Genomic DNA, 13,476 nt, shown 5'->3' with positions numbered 1-13,476 from the left:
TCATATTCAAATACATTTTGAATTATTAAATCAGGAAAATTTTAAGCACTCTAACTCAGGGTTTAAAACCAAGAGTCATATACCATTAAGATATGTTAAAGACCAACATGTCTGCTGTGGTTATAAAGCATATATAGTATCTATTATAATTCAAAATCCTACACTCTTGCTACATTATTCCCATGCAAATATAACTTTAAAAATATTTGGAGTTTTAGATAACCTTAATCTAAATGCAAAAATATTGTTTTGTTTTCTAAAAAGACTGTGAATCAAACAGTTGGAGGGCAATGAGTTTGTGTGTGTGTATTTATATTTGTATATTACTTAGGTAATGCATATTTCTACATCAATTTGAGGCACCTTATATTAAAAGATACAACCACTGGCCTGGTGGCGTAGCGGTTAAGTTCATGCGCTCAGCTTCAGCGGCCTGGGGTTCGCAGGTTCGGATCCCAGGCGCGGACCTACACACCGCTTGTTAAGCCATGCTGTAGCTTCATCCCATATAATGTAGAGGAAGATGGGCATGGATGTTAGCCCAGGGCCTATCTTCCTCAGGAAAAAGAGGAGGATTAGCTCAGGGCTAATCTTCCTCACAAATAAATAAATAAATAAAAGATGCAATAACAATAAAATTAAAACATGACTAAGTTTGAGTGAAATTCAGCACAAAATTTAATTCTTGGTTTTCTGACAGCCAAGGTGAAAAAAAAAGCGCTATTGGTATGCCTGTCTCATTAGCTAATGAAAGAAGATCACAGTCACAGCTATCTAGGGTCCATAAGCATTTTGGTATGTATTGTATTGGGTTTTAAGTAACCAAATTTGCTTGTAGTGAATTGTGTTTTTAATAGAAGCTTCATGGAAAAATTGGATTTAATTGAATTTAACAAACTTTTCTTGATCTCAATTTTCACACTAGGTTAGGAGTTGAGACAAAGAAAAAAATATATGCAAGATCTTGCCCTCAAAACCAGTCATTTAATATTGTTAGATGCCAAAGGGAGAGGAGGAAGGATGAGAGGAGAGTGTTCTGCAGGCGACAGCTCAAACGCCTTAGACTTGACTCTTTTATGCAAGTAACAAGTTCTTGTGAAAAGTTTTATGTTAATAAGAGGCATGTTTGGAATTGAATTTTTAAAATAATTTTACTCTGGCAATGTGTGAAGGATGGTTTGGATAAAAGCTGAAACTGAAATCAAGAAAGCTGGTTAAAAATCTCAAGTCCAGGCCAATATTGCTCAAATATGGACCACAGCTGCCTGCATCAAAAGCAGCTGCTGCTAAGAAGGCAGAGAGATGTCCAGCTCCTGGCAGACCACAGGCAATCACAAAGGCTGTACCTGGCAGGCCTTATGGGGGAAGCTGCCCTCCCCAACCAAGACTTGGTGCACAGCCAGCGCATTGTAGTCAAGCACTAAGGGCCCCTGGGTCAACGTGCTCGTACTCATGCCTGCATTCGTGGCCTGGGTGCTTCTATTTGGAGGCCTCCTTTTTAAGGGTCTTCCGCAGAGGCCTTCCTCAGACCTCTTTGGCTTCTGCCAAGACCTCCTTATCTGGGAAAGACGAGGGCCTTGAAGACACTTTTCTCCACTTGGATTCGGTACTCAGTGCTTTTCCACTCCTAGTTCTTTCCTCCTGCCCCCAGGCCCTGGGTCATAAAACTGCAGGAGCCCCATGTCTGTGCCAACTCACTTGTCCCTCAGCTGGTGCTCTGCCATGGGGAACATGGAACTAGGGGGTCAGCACTTTCTCCCGTTTAGCTTCTGGCTTATATTAGCCCAGTAAATGATGACTGTTAACTTTTATTTTAGCTTGTCTTAATCAGCTACGTTGGCACTGGCAGCCCAGCTCTCTCTGAAGCTCAGCTCAACCCTTGGCAGGCAGCTCCACCCCAACATACTGGTTCAGGATTTGCGGTAGCAGGCCCAGCAATCTGCATATTTAACAAGCTCTCCAGGTAAATCTTCCGTATATTTTAGTAAAACATTGGTCAAATCAGTAGATGAAAGGTGCCTGAACTCAGCCAGTGGTGGTGGATGTGGAGGAAGAATTCCAGACATATCAGGAGTCAGAGTGAGAATTAGAAACTTCCTAAAATTATAGAAGTAAAACGAGTTAAAAATGAACTGATGTCAATGGAAAGTGGAAATAGAGGACGGAACAGTATGGATACATTGAATTTTGAGATTTGTGTAGGGTATTGAGGAATGAATTTTCATCATACAGTTGGACAAGTGGGTATGTGAACTTAGATCTTAGGGAAAGCCTAGACATAAAATAATAATTTGGGAGTTAGCAATATGTGGAGCGGAGGGGGGAGGTTAAATATGAGAGTAAATGAGGGAATCAGGGACATAGCATTGAGTGAAAAGAGTTGAAGGTGGATGATGGAACCCTGGGAAGCCATTTGATAAGCAGGCGGAGAATAGCCAGTCTTTTTTGCAAGCATTTCTTTTATGGACTCTTGACAAATCCAGAAGTATAATGTGAAATTGCAATTCTGTGAAGGCATTTATTTAACTCAAGTGATATTTCTCAGCTACATGGTTTTCTGGAGATCTGACTTCCAAATGAATAAATGAATAATCTTTCCTGTGGATTCTCCCATACCTATCATTTCATCTGAATTTTTCACTAGAGATAATTGCGTAAGAGAGAAATCAAAATTAAGATGCTAGTCAACAATGTGAATGTGGGTTTTCATGATTCTACTAACTGAAGTGGTGACATGAGCATCTTCACCCCTTAATCAGTATTTATTATCTTTTAAGTTTTCAACTGAGATAAATAATTGATAAGTGAATAAAAAAATTGCTTAGGGAACATATAAATTTAATGAATTTCTTAGTATCATTCCCTGAAGTCTGTTTAATATGTCCTCTTGGAGACTATTCTGGGTATTCCTTGCTTCCTTTCAATCTTTCAAAAAATTGCATAAGCAATTTTTATTTCTAATTTGAAAAATTGTTAGACTCTATGTGCTCTGAGATGCATTTAAAATAAATACTAAAGCATTATAGAATTTATAGGGGAAACTGGGGCAGGGTAGTTTTTAGTATTATATATTGCTTTGTAAGAAATCATTAGTAATATTGATAGGATGGCCAAATGCCCCAGTTTCTTAGGACTGAGGGAATTTCCAGGATGGGTGAATTTCCCAGGATGGGTTTTGTGAGGGAAAAGTCCCTCACAAACTGGGACAAGTCCGTAACCCTATTAAAATATCCACAAATGCTAGAAGTTTGATTTGCTATGTGTGTGTGTGTGTATGTCTGGGGGGGAGGGGGGGAGAAAGATTGCTGTTTTTCTATCTCTTCCAAAAAATCCATACTCACTTTTTTCTAAAATAATAGAGATTTAGTTGGGCATATGGTAACAAACTAAAAACATTCTTCAGCCTCCCTTGCTGCTATGTGTGTCTCTGTAACTACATTCTGGATAATGAGATATGAGTGATAATGATTTGTGTAACTTTTGGGTTATGTTCTCTAAGAGGAAGCTGCTTACTCTCCATTATCTTTTTTCTCGCTCCCACTAGCTGAGAAGTGATGACCCCTGGAGCAGCTACCTTGGCCCCAAAGATGGAAGCCATGTGGTCAGGACAGCTTTTGGTGACTCCCATTTAAATAGTTACATGAATGAGAAACTTACTCCTATTTTATTTGGAGGTCTCTCCGTTACAGCAACTTATCCTGTACCCTAAAACAGAGGGATCATCGTCAAGATCCTTGGCTTCTGATTTCCTTGATCCATTTCTATTTCTCATCTTCTCGTAACTCCTTAGGCCCCTAAGTGGGAGCTTTCTCGTCCTCCTCTTTGTTAGAGACCACTTTTATTCAACTCTGTGAGATGCAGCACCAGATCACTTTCTTGGATATGTTAGTTGGGGGAGATGAAGAAATTTAGAAAATCTATTTCTTTTCTTTCTCTTGACAAAGCTTGTCTTGCAAGGGTGCTGACTTGCTGAGTACTGGAATATCTTATCTTTGGTGTGAGTTTATTCCTTGCATTTCTTCTGTATTACAATACCTTGGAATGCTCTTGCTTCATGCCAGATAAATACAATGAGGATTGTGGGTTGGGTAGATATTGAAGTGACAGCAATAAATATAATCATAGATCCTTGTGATAAAATATAAAGAATGATGGGTTAGGAAGACTTTTGTTAATCAAAAATGAAGAACAACAAAATAAATTTTAAAGGCAGAGACTAGAAGGATTTGTGAATTAACCCACACAGACCTCTTTCCCTAATTTTGCATGTGACCAAGGCAGTGAGCTCCCTGGTTTGACAATGCTCCCATCTCTGGGGTCAAGAAGCAAGGCTTTGATGACCTAAATCCCTGTTCCTGGGCAGGTGGGTAGGGACCTTGGAAAAAGTGTTTTCTGACTCACAAGACACAGGCTAAGACCTGACCCAAATCTCAGATGCCTCCATTGGAAAAAAAACAATGTGGGTGCCCAGCAACAAATGGATGAACAAAATAGGTTCACTCAGAGTTCATCCTGTTACTGTCACTATTTTCTGCATCAAAGAATTCCCAGGTCTGAAGCTCTAGAATGTCTCTCCAACTGAAGAGCAAAGACGGATATCGGAGGGCTAAACCAAGTATAACTGATAAATTAAGAATTTTACTACCGTAAACTCAGGTATACAAAAATGTAACCTTCCTGGTTTTTCTTATAACTAGCCTTAATTTCTATTTTGAGCCTCTATTTACCTTTATGCAGAAAACTTGATCTTTTCACTTATACATTTAAGTGATTTTTCTTAGTGGTATTATCTTTGATTTAAGTCGATTTCAGGACTCTTTCTTCCCTTATTTTCCCCAGTGACATCTGGATTCAGTAGAGTCACACCTGATGTCACAGCATTCGGAGGACAATATCTGGTCCTCTGTCAGTATCTGTATTTACCATTTCCTGATATGGTATAACTCATCCTGCCTGGCTGGTCCTAAGCTGCTCACATCTTGATTGACATCGACTGAAATGGTCCCTTGCCAATCTGGTCATGGTCTGGATGGAAGCATCCAGGCAGCATCGACTGCTGCGGAGCCTTCTTGCTCCAGCCATGACAACAACTTTCCTCCTTTGGCTGATCTCTAAGATTAGCTCAGAAGTGTGTCTACTCTCTTCATTGCTTACCAAGATCCCGGGATCCCATCACCTGAACACCTCATGTAGAGCCTCTCCTTGTATGGCTGACTCCAAAATACATACACCCAGAGAATAAAGGTACAAATCTACCAAAATTATCCCCAAATCACATGTAACTCTTACTTTACATGTAAATATTATTTCACCCTGCTTCAAATGAAAAAATATTATTGCTTCATTTTATAGGGGGTAGGATCAGGTTAGCAAAATTATTCTTTCTATTCTACTATTCACGTCAGGACCTGGCTCGTGGACATTGAAATTTTTTCATTTCTCTTAGTTTTTCTGAGGGGGCTTCCCTTTCCGTTGGGCAGGGAGGATGGGGTCCAGTTTTAGTGAGAGGGGTGGCCAGTTGCACTAAGAATTTACAAGTCTCAGAAAACTACCTTACAATTTCATATAGCAGTCCAACACATGTATTTCTTATTTTGATCAATGCACTCTAATAAATGGGCCTCTGTTCAAGAGCCCAGCTCTGCTCATCCTTGCTCAGGGCAGTCAGGTGAGTAGTGATAGTCTTTCCTGACGCAGATCCAACCAAGACACCTGTCATCCATAACTAGGGTAGGTTTTATTTTTATCTGATCCTCTTCAACAAGGAATTAGGTTAAATTTACACTTACACATGTCATATCCACTCCATAAATGGGAAGTTGAAATTCATGTGGCTTCTTTTCAATAAATAATGAAATCTAAGTATAGACATGCTCTCCTTTCCACATGGAAGATGTATTTTCTCTCTTCTGTAGCCAAGGAATCTATCCTGCTGGGAGTAGGGAGACGTATAGAATCTAACAGATAATATGTTAGTAACATCAGCTCCAGTGTGCTCACTTTATTCTTGAGGGTTCTTTAGGGGCAACCCTGGGCGCTGGGAGGAGACATTACAGTGGTTTATACATAGACCCCCACACACACGCACACATATGCACATACTTGAAAAACATCACTGCCTTACTCAGCTCTTTTTAATGAGATTCTTCACCAGATTTTGGTTGGAAAAGTTTTCTTTACCATATATATAGTTTATACAACTATAGTAGTTTGACATTGAAAAGCGAGAACATTTTTTAGCCGAAGTTACAACCTAGTTTACTTGAGTTAAATCTAAGTTCTGAGATTTAAATAGAGTTTGTTAGGGAAAACAAAATAACCAGTAAACTATATTATATTAATGAATAACTTTAATTAGAAGTGTTAATTAAATGGCTTTAATTAGAGGCAAAATTAATATTAAAAATATATGACTTCAAATCATTTCAATTTTCAGTGCTTCTGGCAAGAAAATAGTATTTATCTACAACGTCAGAGTTGGAAGTACTAATTGGTCCTAGCTTTAATTTACTGATGTTCTAGTTTAACTATAATTAAATTGAAAATCAATAACTAAAAGAATCAGGAAAACTTGTTAATTTAGGAAGAAAACTGATTTTATTCTCTAACTTTTTGTTTAGTTAATTTATGAAACTAATTGCACATAAAGTTTAGCCTGCCAAACTTTATTTTTATTCTAAAAAAAAATTTGCACAAACGGTAATAGACATACTGTAATTGTTTTCATTGCATGAATATATGTAACCATGAAATGTTAACTGCTTAATAATCCTGGGTTTTTTAGAAAAGTTAATATAGATCTGAAAGTTAAGGTAAATGAATAATTCTAGAACGAGGATTGAAAATGTCTGGGTAAGGGAAATCCTGGGTCAGGATAGGATCTTTAAAATAAGACCTCATGCCGATACATTACTATTGTACATCCTGATTTTAAGTGGAATAAATACATTGAAGTAGTAAATAAAACAATTCTCCAAAAATTGATGGAAGTAGAGAGCAGAAAGTTTCAGAATTCCTTGAGCAATGGAAAGCATTTCAATACTCAAACTGTAGAAATACAAGCAGTTAGAGGCAATTCTGTAGAATCGTAGCTGCCGGGTTGAGCCGGGCATGAGGTAAGGTGTCTCCTCTTTCTTTTACTGAAGTATATTAAAGCCGCTTTTTATACCGGAATCGTTTTTACCGTTTGTGCATATATAATCCCATTCCCTGCATGGGGCCGGCACAAATGCAAGCTTCTCCTGAATTTTCTTTCATGAACCCCCGTGGGGCCACCATCACTTGGTGCAGAGGTCTGCCGCAAACTCGAGAAACAGCGTTCCGGCTGCAGTTCATAGTCCGCGTTTTCTCTGTAGATAGAGATCCTAGCTAAGATGAAGAATAAATAGAGTTTTCCAGTCGGGATTCCCCTTCTGTGACCCCTAATTTTTGTAACTTTTCACTGAGACTCTTCATGTGCTCTTATTTTTTGCCTGACAGCTCCAGGTAGATTGTGAGTCTAAATTTTTATGTTCTAAATCATAGCTTTTCAAAATTTAATACGCACAGAGGGCCTTTTCAAAATGCAGGTTCTGATTCAGCAGGTTTGGTGTGGAGCTTGAGATGCTGCGTTTGTAACAAGTTACAGGCCATGTCAATGTCGCTGGTCCATGGACCGTACTTTGAGTATCAGGGTTCTAGGTGTTGTAGGCTCCCTTTGACTTCTGCTCAGAAGACGTCCTCAAGTACAACACTTGGATATTGTTTGTACAAGTATTCCAGTTGATTCTGATACTGGGAGGCTAGACAAATTTTGAGAAATGCTATGCTATATTATCTGCCGATTGCTTCCAATTTCTCAGGTTTTATTCATGGTTCCACTTGACCTGATTACTGTGGTATTCATGTAAAAGTATTAGTGAAAGAAACAATTTCAACTTACTTTTTAAGAAAAATATTTTCGTTTGGTAACAGTTCACCTTGGTCTTAATATTTTAGGTTTTGCGGGCTACACGATTTCTGTTGCAACTACTCAGTTCTGACATTGTAGCTTGAAAGCAGCTATAGAGAATATGTAAACATGCATGTGTTCCAATAAAAGTTAATTTCTAAAAACAAGAGGCAGACCAGATTTGGCCCGAGGGCTGTACTTTGCCCTGTTCTAGTCAATCACCCACAGCCTTTACCTAATTTCTTCAAAGTGTATTAATTTCAAAATAGAACCTAGTTTATGGCTCAGTACTATGCTATAATTAAAAGAATGACTATTGTGACTGTAACTATGTTAATTATAGCCACAGGTTTAGATTTTGCTTTAGAGTTAATTTTTTTAAATATAGGTTCTCATATAAAACTAACTTCAACTTTATGAGATTACCGACATTTTATAAATGAGAAAATTAAGACTCAGAGAGGTTAAGTAATTTTTCAATATCACATCTTTGAAATCAGAAGAGCCAGGTCCTGAGAAAGCCTTTTGACACTTAATCCAGTGTTCCTAAGAATTAGACCTAATTGAGGAGATCACGGAATGAATGAACTCTATGAGAGTAGCCATATCGACACCATGAACTAATAGAAGCCATATTAACTCTTATATTATCTTGAAAATAATACTATTTTCATTTTTGCATTTTATGGGAATTGAGTTGTTTAGAGTCAGGTAAAAATTTCTTGCCAAAGTTTTGTACTTTTAGTTGTAGAGACAATTTTATTCAACTTATTGTATCCTGGTACGTTAAATATTCATTCATTGAATGAAACTTAGATGAGGTCAAGAAGTAGAAAAAATTGTCTTTGTGCATTCTCAAGGAAAAATTTTACTACTAGGAAAGTAGTATTGGCTTATTAATAATCGTGGGCCTTTTGAAGATACCTCACTTAAATATTCAGCAGCATATCTGAAAATGCTTAAATAGGTGCTGAAAATGATCTTGAATAACTTGATTTTATTTCTATGCTATTATCTGGAAGAAACATATAAATTAATATAAATAAATTACAATACATATAATTAAAGTAAAAGCCACCTACCACGTAGGCTATATACACATAGTGTTGCATCATTAAAACAATTCTTTTTAGCTGTAAGAATGAATAGAGCTCCCCAAATAGCTATTTGCCGTACAGACTTTCATTGAATGAGTGGGTACCAAATCCTGAAATGTGACAAAATGCTTTGCTTTATTTTAAAGGTAATAAATTATTTGTGATATGCTTGGAAGTTATTATAAGGAATGTTTTTTACCTAAGATACTCAAATACGACACAAAGTGATATTTTCGTTATTTACCATAACATTTATAGAACTATGTACAACTTTATAATATGAAAATTTTAGACAACTAAAATGACTTTTTAGTCAGGCAAATGGCAATGACTTCAGAATCTATATTTTCTTATAAGAAAATAAGTTTTATGTAATCTTGACTGTGTAAGTTATGAATCATTATCTGCAAAACTATTGGGCTTATGTCCTACAAGTTTATATTTAGGGTTGGAGGAGAAGAGATCCTCCGGATTAGCATTTATCAAAGTATGGTTCACAGACCTCAGGGGCTTCCTGAGACCCTTTTAGGGTGTCTGCATGGTCAGACTATTTTCATAACGATAAATAATAATAATACTAATAAATAAATGTCCACTGTGTTGACATTTCAATGAAAAGACAAAAGCAATGGCGAGTAAACTGCCGGCCCTCTGCAACAGGAATCAAGGCAGGGGCACCACCACCCGAGAAAGGAGTTCGGTCATGGGTGCACTGACTGCTGTTGGATTTTGGTAACGGTTGTGCAAAGGCACGCTTCTTCCTGTTTGCTATTTTTGTATCTTTTTTTTCATTTCTTGATTATTATAAATCTCTTGAAAAAAATAGGATCTTTATTCTTATTTTAAGAACAGTGAAGAGAGTGCTGAGAAAACAAGAACAGAGAAACTTCAATGGGAAATACAGGTGGAGGAAGCTTTATAGAGGAAAAGGTCAGACACGCCTGTCTGTCGACGGAACTAGAGCTCTGAGATCAGCCTGAGACCTCACTTCACTGACTAGCTACTATGTGGGAGTCCTTCTCTAGGGTCTGAATTCAAGCAGCCTGATGTCACGACAAAAGGGAAAGACTGCCAGTCTTTGGGCCCCTCTTCCTGTCTTTACCCCAGTTCCCCATTACTGCCTCCCCCACCCCCGTGCGCCCATTGTGTCATTTGGACAAAGGCAAGAAAAGACTTAGCCCCTCCATCTGGTACCGTTAAATCATGCCTATTAACCTTTTAACCTTTCACATATACTCAACCATGTAATACATATTTTATCCTCTAAAATGCCTCTTGGGAAATGTACTGTATATGTTGATAAAGTGGGGGAAGGAGGACCTAGAGATTATGCCCATGTAATAAATAATGGCACTATTATTTTCTTAAGAGAGTATGTCCAGAGAAGTGTTTATACTTTTGTTTGATGCACCTGGAATTGCATTTGGTTATGCAATTTGGGAGTACAAGCTAGAGCAAAACTGAATTGTTTTACATATTAGAAGAGAGAGGAATTTAAAGGATGAGCCAGGAAATCCAGCCCAGAATAAAGGAGAGCCAGAGGAAAATAAAACCATAACATGACAGGAAGGGCTTTTGATATCAGAAATTACTTCTTGAGTAGTTTTTAATTTGTTTGCTGTGTGTAGTATGAAATACATGTTCTTTATCATCTTCCTTATAACAAGTCTACAGCAAAATGCACACTTCTCTCTAATGCATTTTTTGTGATTGAGTTCTTTTAGAAGACACAAAGAAAATAGGAGTTATACATCTGGGTTAATAAGCAAAAAGAGGCTGCCTATATAAATAGAAGGTTGAGGATGATAGACAGCTGATAGCACAGTCCTAAGTCCTCAAGTCCTAATTTCCAGTGTGGGGGATCAGAATCGGCCACCCCAAAATGTGTCTCTTTGGCTTGAGTATTTTTAAGGACAAAAGACTCCGAAAGAAACCTTGACCTTTCCCCTAACTGCCTAAAGGAATTTATGATAGAAGGCCTGTCCCAGGACAGGCCAGCACTGTAGATAACTCGGTATGGTAGACTGAGAAGATCCTTGCTAAGCCTAGTTTTATAAAATTCTCTCTCTCTCTCTCAATCTATCTCTGTCTCTCAGGTCACATTGTCTGTAGATGGCCCAGCAAACATTTGCTTACCAAACATCTTCTTTTCCTTCTCCATGTGAATTGCCTTCCTCACCTTTGAGGTCCCAAACCATTATTCCCAACATCTTCCTTTGTCTTTAGCTGAAGATGATATTTAAGGTGGTGGCTTCGTCTATTCTGGCAAGTTACTGTCTTTTCCTGGGTTTCTCCCATGTATACAGGTTATTAAACTTTGGCTTTCTCCTGTTATTCTGTCTCACGTCAATTTAATTCTTAGACCAGCCAGAAGGACCTAGAAGGTAGAGGAATAGTTCTTCCTCCCCTACTCTAGTTTCCAGGAAAGGACTCTGGTTCAGTTCACCTTTCTCACTCATCCTGCACCAATAAAACATGGCCCCACAGTGTGGTTGTGTCACTTTGTACAAGTATGACTTCTCCTCCTGGGTCCGTATGAATGAAGTATTGTTTTCAGAAAAGCAGGAGATGGGGAACTGAACATTTAAACCAATTGCTGTTCCTATTTCTTTTTTCTTTACAACAGTATTTCGGCTAATAAGATATTGAGCCAGGATTCAAATGTAAGCGTGTATGACTTCAAAATTACTTCCATGTTTTCTCCCAATAAGAATACTTGCATAGAAACAACCAACAAAACATGCAAAAATTGATATGTTGTAGAAATGTATGCACATGAGAAATGACTAGGCATTTAGGTTTTCCAAATTTGAAAAATTATTTTAGGGTCATTAGTTTTGCCTGCATGTATCCTTTGTAAGAAAATTGGATGTTTTCTGGCCAATTATTATGGGGAAAAGTATTAGTGGGAGCAGTTGAAAGGTAATTAGAGAAAGGGGAATTAATTTATTTGCTTAGAGAGTAATTACATAAATAAAATCTCCTTTTAATTTTTAATTAAGCTATGATTTTAAAGATTTACCAGGAAATTAACAATAGGAGCCTCAGACCCACTGATCTCTGATTTGTTTGAAGATTTGATTTTTTATTTTTTGTGTTGTTTCCTCAAATCAGTTTAGTGACTTTATTTTCACTAAAATGCTAGTATTCTAATTAATAAGATCTTGCTTCATGTTGCTTAAATTATAGTAATAATCTGCTCCAAAATGTTAAAAAGTCAGATTTCCCAAATTCTAGCAAGAAAATCATTAAAAATTTAAGATCATGTGTAGAGAAACATAATAAAGAATGAAACATGTAAAAGTATAGAATTTGTTTCAGAGAAGAGTATTTCCTGAATGCAACTGGATAATTTGAATAAATCAATACTAAAATAGCCTTAATTAAAAAAATTATGAGTAACAGAGACTTTTAATAATAGTATAGAAACAGTTATTGTTTTCAACAATAACTGCATTTGAATGCATTTGAATTATTTTTGCTTTCACTTGTTCTTTCCTTTTTCACTCATTCCTTTTTCACCACAAGTGGGAAACTTTCCTCAGTCTTCTTTAGGAGCAGAACTAAAAGTTCAAGTCAGAGGCAAAGTGGTTTCTACTAATGCTTTGTGTCTTAGGGTGCTTACCTAGATAATTTGGAAGGATGTAGAAGCACTTCACTTTAAAACATGATATCAACTCATAGTCTCATCATGGCAAAAGAGAACAAAGTTAATAGACTATATTATGTCTGAGTACACTGGCACCATTATCATCTATAATGCCTGAAGAAGAAGGGTGTAATGTTTACTCAAAAGAAAAAATATTCCTATTGGGTGAAATTTGAGAAATCACAGAACTGAGATATAGAAGGGTCCTTGGGAATCTAATTCAACCCTCTTTCATCTCACAAGTGAGGAAATTGTTGTTCAGAGAACTCAAACTTATTCAAGGTCACACTCCTAGTTCTCTTTCACTTTTTAGTGGGGCATTGAGAATGGCTTAATTGTCTGAAAAGGAAGTGTTTATTTAAAGATAATGCTAACAAATTCAAAGATATGAGGGGTTGACAACTTTTGAACAGAGATATGGCTGTGAAGTGACCCTTTCTCTCTAAAATACAGAGGTAAGGGAATATCTTCCTCATGTTGTTTCTTACAAAAACAGAAAATTTTCAGCCTTGTCATCAATTTTCATTGCAGCAGAAACTCTTGGAAGCAGCTAGGAAGCAATGGTAAATAGTCCATATCCCATGGAAATTGACTGTGATGTGACTTTGGTACCCAAGCCAAAAGTCTTGAACATTTAGATTATGTTTTCCAGCTAGCTGCTTTTAAGAACAATTTAGGACATAATGTTTTAGTGATACTTTAACCAGATGTCTCTGTTTCTAGGCTTTTAAAATTTATACATATTATACATTATTATATCACAAACCAAATTTTAGTGTGATTTCACATATTTAAATCTT

Source organism: Ceratotherium simum, chromosome 15 (genome assembly GCF_057802395.1).
Source record: "Ceratotherium simum simum isolate JZ-2026a chromosome 15, ASM5780239v1, whole genome shotgun sequence".
NCBI lineage: Eukaryota > Metazoa > Chordata > Mammalia > Perissodactyla > Rhinocerotidae > Ceratotherium > Ceratotherium simum.
This window is presented reverse-complemented; position numbering follows the sequence as displayed.